The sequence below is a fragment of the Ochotona curzoniae genome, unplaced genomic scaffold, assembly GCF_017591425.1.
Source record: "Ochotona curzoniae isolate NIBS_2020 unplaced genomic scaffold, NIBS_Ocur_1.0 contig_683, whole genome shotgun sequence".
In the NCBI taxonomy this organism is placed as follows: domain Eukaryota; kingdom Metazoa; phylum Chordata; class Mammalia; order Lagomorpha; family Ochotonidae; genus Ochotona; species Ochotona curzoniae.
In genome coordinates this window covers 33,557-41,945 of record NW_024466521.1, presented here as the reverse complement: position 1 = coordinate 41,945, position 8,389 = coordinate 33,557, and positions in this window count along the sequence as shown.

The following is an 8,389-nucleotide window of genomic DNA, read 5'->3' as shown; positions in this document are numbered from 1 at the left end:
AGCCAGGACTTGAACGCAAGCCTTCTAATGTGGGATGTACCACTCCCTTTCCAGGACTTTAGTCCTTAATGAGACAAAATGTGTCTTTGGAAAACGAACAGGAAGACCATAGAAGTGCAGGTGAACAATAGAACGTTAAAGCATTCCAGCAAGTTGAGGATGGCTACAGGAAATGTAACTGGGAAAGGATGGCTGCTGAAGAAAGAATAAGAGGATGGGAGCAACTGAAGCATTGCAAGATTTCGGGGAAAAGTCAAGGGGGATAAGCAGGAGGAATCACTAAGGAGTGGCCTAGAGGCAGTGGACTAGAGGCAGTGGAAGAAGCAGATCCCTCTGCCAGCATGGAGGGAAGCTTTGGGATCACTCCATGTAACACTGAAGCACAATCCTTCTGTTAGCATGGAGGAGGGGCTCCCTTTTCCCAATTCTGCTGGCAACTCACTCTCAAGGGGAGTAGGAAGAAAAAAGTAGGAGTGGGAGTTACTGCCACTTTCCTCCCATCACCCCAAGGATTTATTTGCTCATTCATTTTTCCTTAGGAAATGCAGACACCACATTCCTCCTTAGGTCCCCTTGGCAACCCTTCCTTTGCCTGCCTTGTATCCTGTCATTTACCAGAGGACCTGAACTGAGTTCTGTGTTTCTGGCTTCAACATGGCCTGGTTTCAGCTGTTGCAAACATTTGGGAATTCAAACAGCAGAGCAAAGGAAGGGTTTTTGCTGTATCTTTTCTTCTCTAGGGTCATAGCTTACCCTTCTACCACCCTACAGCCAGATAGCTCATTGCCAACCAGTTAACCCATTAACCAGACACGACCACTGCTCTGCTCCTTGGCCAGCTTCAACTCACTTTGTAGCCAGTTCTCTGGAAAGTCTGGTGATCAATTAGCCAACAAGTCTATTTGCCCATTACCAAAAATGTGCTCAGCAGGATCATGGATGAACATTTTCAGGAGTTAATCTGTGATTTCCATCCAACTTTCTAACATGAATGATACGTTTTCTGGTTCCCATCTAGGACAGGTATTCTGAAAGTTCTGTGATAACTCTACTGCTGGGTAGGCATCATTGTTGGGAGGCCTCAAGGCTCTGAAAATCCTGTAGAATGGATAACGTATTAAATCTTCTGGGAAGTGTGGTTTCTTAGTTGTTGACTCTGCAAATGTGGTGCCTATTCCAAATAGCAACTGGGGTTGAGTTCAATGAGCCAGCTGCAGCTACCCTTCCATGCAGAGCACTGCTACCTCATGTGTGCACACTACCACAGATATGACAGAAGTTCTGATGAAGTCCACACCAGCTAATTTAATAGCTCTTTTGTCATTAATCAATAGATGCTTAGTTTTTGTAAACAACTCTGCTAGAGTGACAAAACATGATCCCTTCTTCATACAATAACTCTTAAATAGTGAAGAATCCATAAACTGACCAGGAGGAGTTGGATCCAATATTTCTTGATACGCAAAAACGAAATTCAATGATGAGCTATAAGCTGGAATCCTACATAAGTGCAGCTTGAATACGGACTATATTTGGATGGTGAGGTTCTTTTAATAAAGACTTTCCCAAGATTGCATATTTAGGAACCCCTCCCTCCTCACTTTCAAGGTCACATTTTGACTGAAAGTGTTGTGTCCTTGCTTACACATCTACATGCACAACTCCTCTGGTACCTTCTCCAGCTCTCATGGTAGAGTCCTCCATGGTTAATCAGGAAGTATGGTAAGGCTCAGCTTGTTACCTGCATGGCAGCTGCAGGGCCAGAAGTCACATCCACAACATGCTTCACTTGATTTCCTAGGCCAGCCTGGACACTAAGAACTGTTATTAATATTTTATTATGTTTCCATTTAAGCTATGACTGTTTGTAATGTGTTCTTACTTTAAATAATCAGCTTAATTCATTTTAAGGTTTAAATTATATTCTCAAATGATAATGTGGTTTATTTTTCACCTTATTTTCATCAAGGTTCAATATCAAGATTATTCTAGCCTCCACTTTCTTTGTTTTGCTTTGTTTTGTTTTGTCTTGTTTTAACAAATAATTTTGAACCTTCCGGCTCTTGGCTAAGGATCAAATCAGCTCTGGACATTGTGGCGACTTGGGGAGTGAACCTGTGGACAAAGATCTTTCTTTTTGTCTGTCCTTCTCTCTGTAAGTCTGCCTTTCCAATAAGATAAAACAAAATAACTCTTAAAAAAGAAAAAAAGGAAAGAAAAAGAAAATGCATGTTCTTTCTGCCTTAATTTTTCAATATCATGCACCCTCTGTTAACATCCTTTTCAAATTGTTTGGTGGCTATTGAGATATCAACTTTTTCTCTTTCCTCAATTTGATTATGGTAATATGTGATTTCCCAAATAGGATCCACCTAATCAGCAAAAAATGTAATGGACTTAGAGCTGTATGTGACATAGTATATTAAGGATGTTTTTTTTTTCTTTTTAGATGTATTTATTTGACGTGAAAGATTAGAAGATATAAACAGAGCTTTCACCCACTTGTTTATTCTTCAAATTTTCACCACAGCCAGAGTTGGGGCAATCTGAAACTGGAATCCAGGAGCTTCTTCCAGGACTCCAATGTGGGTATAAGGTCCCAAGCACTTGGCCATCCTCTGCTGCCTTCCCTTCTGCTGGATTAAATGTAGAGTAGCTGATACATGAATCAGCACTCAAATGGGATGCCAGTGGCACAGGCAGAGGATTGGTCTGATACACTAATGACCAGCCTTTAACTAAGATTTCAATCTTTGAAGTCAGGGCACATTACTTTCTCAATCCAAAATGCATGTGTTTTCTTCCTGTTCTTCATTTTTCCAGATGTATTTCAATTCACTTATAGATTTTTTTTCCTAAAAATAACACTTGGAACTGTGAATTCCAGGGTTGTAGAAATCTTCATGTTTTATTAATTCATACTTTCGAAAATGTTTTTCTTCCCAAGCTGTAAGCAGCTGCCTACATGGCCTTATACCTAGCCAATTGTAACACTGCTTGGAGAAAAGCAGCCTACAGCTGGCAGGCATTCTGGGCCTGGCGAATGCTAACTCTGTATGAACTATACCAGTGCCAACAGAGTTGCATATTCTGTTTTTTAAAAATATATGCAGGGAACAGCACAAGTCACTTTATGGCAGGAAGCACGGACTGCTGGGCTGGAATGTGCAGCCCTGGCTGCTAGGGAACTTTTGTGTGGAGCTACACAATGAGGAATAAGGGAGCCCAGGCCAGGTCATACTGTCTTGGCCACCAGGCATCCCACACACCCACACACCGCAGTGTGGCATGAAGGGCACAGATTGTGTCAGGGAGGGTTGGGAACATATTGGAATCAGAACCACCAAAATCGTGTTTGACATTTGTGGCATGAATTCTGGAGTCTTCCATAAACCTAGCTACTACACTCACAAACAAACAAACAAACAAACAAAAAGAAGAGCTCAGACAACGTAGTTTAATTTTTTAAATTTTTACTTGGAAATCACATTAACGGAGAAAAGGAGAGACACAAAGAAAGATCTTCTGTCCACTGACTCTCTTCCCAGTAGATCACAATGACCAGAAATGAACTAATCCGAAGCCAGGAGGCCAGGAACCAGTGACTTCTTCTGGGTCTCCCATGTGGGTGCAGAGTCCCAAGGCTTTAGATCCTCCTCTGCTGCTTTTCCAGGCAAGAAGCAGGGAGCTGGATGGGAAGTAGAACAGCAAGGCATGAACTGGTGCCCATATGTGGTCCTGGCAGTCAGTACAAGATGAGGATTAAATTGCTAGCCTATCACACTAGACCTTACAAGGGGATTTACAAAGCATAAATTGGAGGGGTTGTCTCAGTCAGACCAAGGCACTTTCTCCTTGTGTGTGACCTGGAATGGATTAAGTAGTTTTGCTACCTGACCACAGGTACAAGTGAAAGCTGAGGCTGGGGGGCAGTGGGGAACTGTCGGACAGGGCTAGACCACGGCATCTTCCCACAAGTGCAAGGGAAGCTACATCAGCTTGGTTGCAGCTGGAAAATGATAGAATCAGATCTGCTGACATGTTCTGTAAGAGAACCGTGGGTTCTCGCCTGTGAGACTGCTACACCTGCTGGTTTGTACTTGAACTGGAAGTGGTGACAGGTCAAACCAGGCTAGACTACAAAACTCACCCACACTCACAGGATATAAGGGTGGGTCGGGAGTGGGCCAGGCTGTAATAGCGCACAACACCCACTGGGTGTGAGTCAAGTTATGCTAGACTACTGCTGATGTACTTTGAAAGCAAGGAGTAGCCCCCTTTGCACCTGTTTCACAGGAGAATAAATAAAAGATCTGAAACATTTCTCTCACCCACCTTCCTCCATATCTGCACGCTTTTCACCTAATCAGAGATCTCCATAGACATGCAATTCTCTCCAACTATATAAACAATATTAACAATGACATGCTTTTAAAAAGAAAACATATTTTTCTCTTTTTAAAACCTGGGTTTTCTAATATCTTCATCAGGCTCTTGGCTTTGAGTCCTTCGTTAAGCCAAGGCATAGAGGCTGTGAGAGTTTCAGTGAGGATGTACCCAGGCCTTCTCAGTGCTGTGCAGGCAGGAGGCCATTTCCTTGGCTTTCAGCAGTGTGGGCACAGCAGACTGCTCTTTCCTCCCCGGGCTTCCAGGCTTCACTGTGTTTGCATCCAGCACACTGGCTGCTCCAACTTGCTCTCCTTGGCTGCTGTTCCCCTTCTTCCTGTTTCTTAGTGTTGGCAAGCCCAGGGGCCCCATGCTGTTTCTCTTATTCCCTCTGCACGGTCACTCACCCCCTGACATCCCATGTTCCTGGGATCTCACTCATCTTCAACCCCGTAGCATTTGAAGCATTTAAGGGTAATAACAAAAAAACCTGCGAGATGCAGCCAAACTTTAGCAAAAATAGGTAGCAAGTGCATATTACCTAGACATTGTGTTATGGACAAGAAAGTATAGAAACCTAAGAAAATCCCCAAATGCACTGTGCTGGCCTCCAACGGAAGAGAGTCAGATCTAAGCAAAGCAAGGGAGGAATCTGCCTGGAGTTCTAGTTGTTGACTGGCTTATAATGACAGATATCCATTCCTGACATGGAAAGGGGCTTTCCTAGATCAGGGCATCTAAACTGCTCAAATGCTGAATTCCTGAGGATTGCTCTGACATTTATCCAATCACTGCTTGTTAGATAGGGTTACTTGACTGTGAGCTACATAAACATATCAGTATAATTTAACATCAAGAAAATGATTACTAATCTAACTAGTTAGAAACACTATTAAAAAATTATTGACCTATTTCAATTGTTCAAATGAAACACATCTGTTTCTTACATTAAAACCTTTCAGTGACCTTCCTATGCCCACTCCTGTGAGGCTGCATAGGCTGCCAGTCGCTGAGCTGCTACCCATGGCATCAGAATTGCTCTCCATGGCATGGTAGATGGGAGTGGAGATGGCTGTAGGATCTTGGACTTGTTGCTCATGTGTGTAGGCAGAGCCAGCTAGGGCAGATGTGATTTCCCCTAGGCTTGGAGGGACCTGGGTTGACAGTGGTTACCTGGGGTTCACAGAGCTCCTGGGGGTCTGCTACTGAAGGAAGTTCTAGACACATTTTACAATTGCTAACTGTGTATGTTCATCTGTTTAAGCACACAGAGATCATCAAAAATTTCATGTTCCTCTCTTTTCTAAAAGATTCATTTACTTTTAATTGCATTTTGATAATCTTTTGGAAGGGTTTTAAAAATCAAATTTGTATCCGGGTATGTTACTGTTGTTTCTCTCTTTTTTTTAAGGTTTCCTTGTTTTTATTGGATTTGATAGTCTTCCAAAAGTTCATGTAAATTGAAGAGATTTTTAATTTTTGCATCAAGATGGACTTACCATTCAATTATCTTTTCCTCCATAATTCCAAAGCTCTCTCATGTACAAGAAGCTGTATGAGTAGAGACCCAGATGAACAGGGAGAGAGCTGGCTGCTGATGCCAGAGAAAATCTCCCAGAGGAGGGGAGTCACACAGTCCTGCAGACACTGGTGACCATGGTCCTTGCTGGAGAAGCCTGAGCAGCAACCAGAATGAGTGTCAGGAATTGAACCCTGTGGAATGCCAAGTGTGGGTGGAGTTGTCCAAAGGAGAGCTGGGCAGAAGACATGACTTGAAAATTATGAACTTCATGTATCTGAAACTGAATTACAGATATAAATTTAAACACAAAAAAGCAACACATCTGGATGATGATATATAAGTACTTGGGCTTAATGATGCTTTTTGAAGATGTAAAACTTAAGGCAAAAGCCATGGAAACGAGAGTCGATAAGCTAGAACTCTGCTTTGCAGAAGACATCTCGAGAGAATGAAAAGGCAAATCCAAGATTAGCAGAAACATTTGCTGCAGACTTGTCTGACAAAGGGCCATCATCCACAATGTTTAAGAAATTCTTACAACTTAACAAGAGAAGCCAAATAACCCAATTTTAAAACTGAGCCAAAAACCTTAACAGACGGCTCAATGTAAACATAGAGATGGCAAGGAAGCACATGAAAGAATGCCTCTTGGTGAGTCCTCAGGGAAAACAACGTTCAATTCCATGATCGCACTCCATAGCTACCAGCTGGCTGGCAGTGAGAACACTGACACCACCGGGTACTGCCAAGCATGTGGGCAGCAGGAACACTTTGCTTGGTGTTTAGAATACAAATGCCACATATGGCCTCTGGGGAGGCCAGTTGGTGGTTCACTGCAACCCTAAATACACCTAAATATGCTCTCTGATGTATTAGCTGTGTTCTTTCATATTTTATTCAAAGGAGGAGAAAGCTTACAACTACACAACAACCTGCATATTGAAGAGGATAATTGTTACTAATGGTCTGAACTTGAAAGCAACCAGATGCCATTCAGTAGGTGAATGAGTAAATATACTGTGATATATCCAGATAGTGGCATGCTATTCAACACTAAGAAGAAACAAGTTCTTATGCCATGGGACCATAGAAAAAACCTAAGCGTGTGTTATTAAGTGAAAGAAGCCAATCTAAAAAAGTATATATATCTATATATTATTCCAACACCATACCATTCTGGGAAAAGTGAAACTATGGAAATAGTAAAGAGCTCAGTGTTTTCTAGAGGTTGGAGACATAAACATGAATAAGCCAGGCAAAGAGATTCAGAGGGCACCAAAACTTCTCTATGAGATAACAGCAGCCTCCATATATATGCTTTTCCAGACCCACAGAACATACAACACAAGAGCAACTCACCAATGGGACAAATGCACCACTCTGGTTGAAGACATTGAAGCCTCTTTTATTAGAGGATACCTGTGTAGGGTCAGAAAAAAAAGAGATCCATTTTCTTTTTGCTCCATTTTGTTGTGACCTAATAGTTCCATTCCCAGTCCTATTGGTGGCAACAGATCTTTTGGAGAAGTTCCTGATAGCCCAGGAAAACATCCACATGCACTTGCCCAGCACAATGCAACAAGTCCTTTGTAGCCTTAAGTGAAGAGGAAGATTTTCACAGCAGGTGCTTTTAAAGAGCTTAATATGAAATGCAGGTGTGTCTTTTCATTGTGTTTTTTTTTTTAATTACTAATGTTTTTCAAAGACATGTGTATTTGAAAGGCAGGGTTGTAGAGAGAGGCCTTCCATCTCCAGGTTTGCTCCGTAAATGACCACAATGATCAGAGCTGGGCTGGGCCAAAACCAGGTACCTAGAGCTTCCTCCCTGCCTCTCACATGGATGCAGGGATCCAAACACTTGGGCTGGCCTTTGTTGCTTTCCAAAGTGCATTACCAGGAGGCTGTATTGAAAGTGGAACAGTCAGGATTCAAACTGGTGCCAATATGAGATGTGAGCATTGCAGGTAGCAGCTTACCCTACTACATGATAACAGTGACCCTTTATTTTTTCCCTCTTTGGGATTTATTTATCCATCTGTTTATTTATTTCTGAGCCAGGGTCACAGAGAGAAAGAGACAAAGAGAAATGTAGATCTTTCATCTACTGGTTGATGGTTGTTGTGGTTACAGGAAGTGGATACAGGAAGTGACACAGTGACCTCAGCCAGTGATCTGGCACACCCTGAGCAGCCAAGGCCACATGGGGTCAATGATGGACAAAGACCAACATTCCTCACCCTATCCCGGCCCAAGCAGGGCTGATGTCGCACTCATGACAGAAAAGGTGTAAAACCTTTGTGAGCTACCCAGCCTGACTCTCCCACTTGCTGTCCCCTCCTCTCCTGCTCATCCTTCCACTGCATGGGGGAAAGGTCCAGGAACAGACTTCTCTGTGAGGTAGCTTACTGAAACCTGGTGGGTAGGGGCGGGGTGGGGGGGGGAGGATGTGTATCTTTGAGTTGGATGGGGAAAGCAAATGCT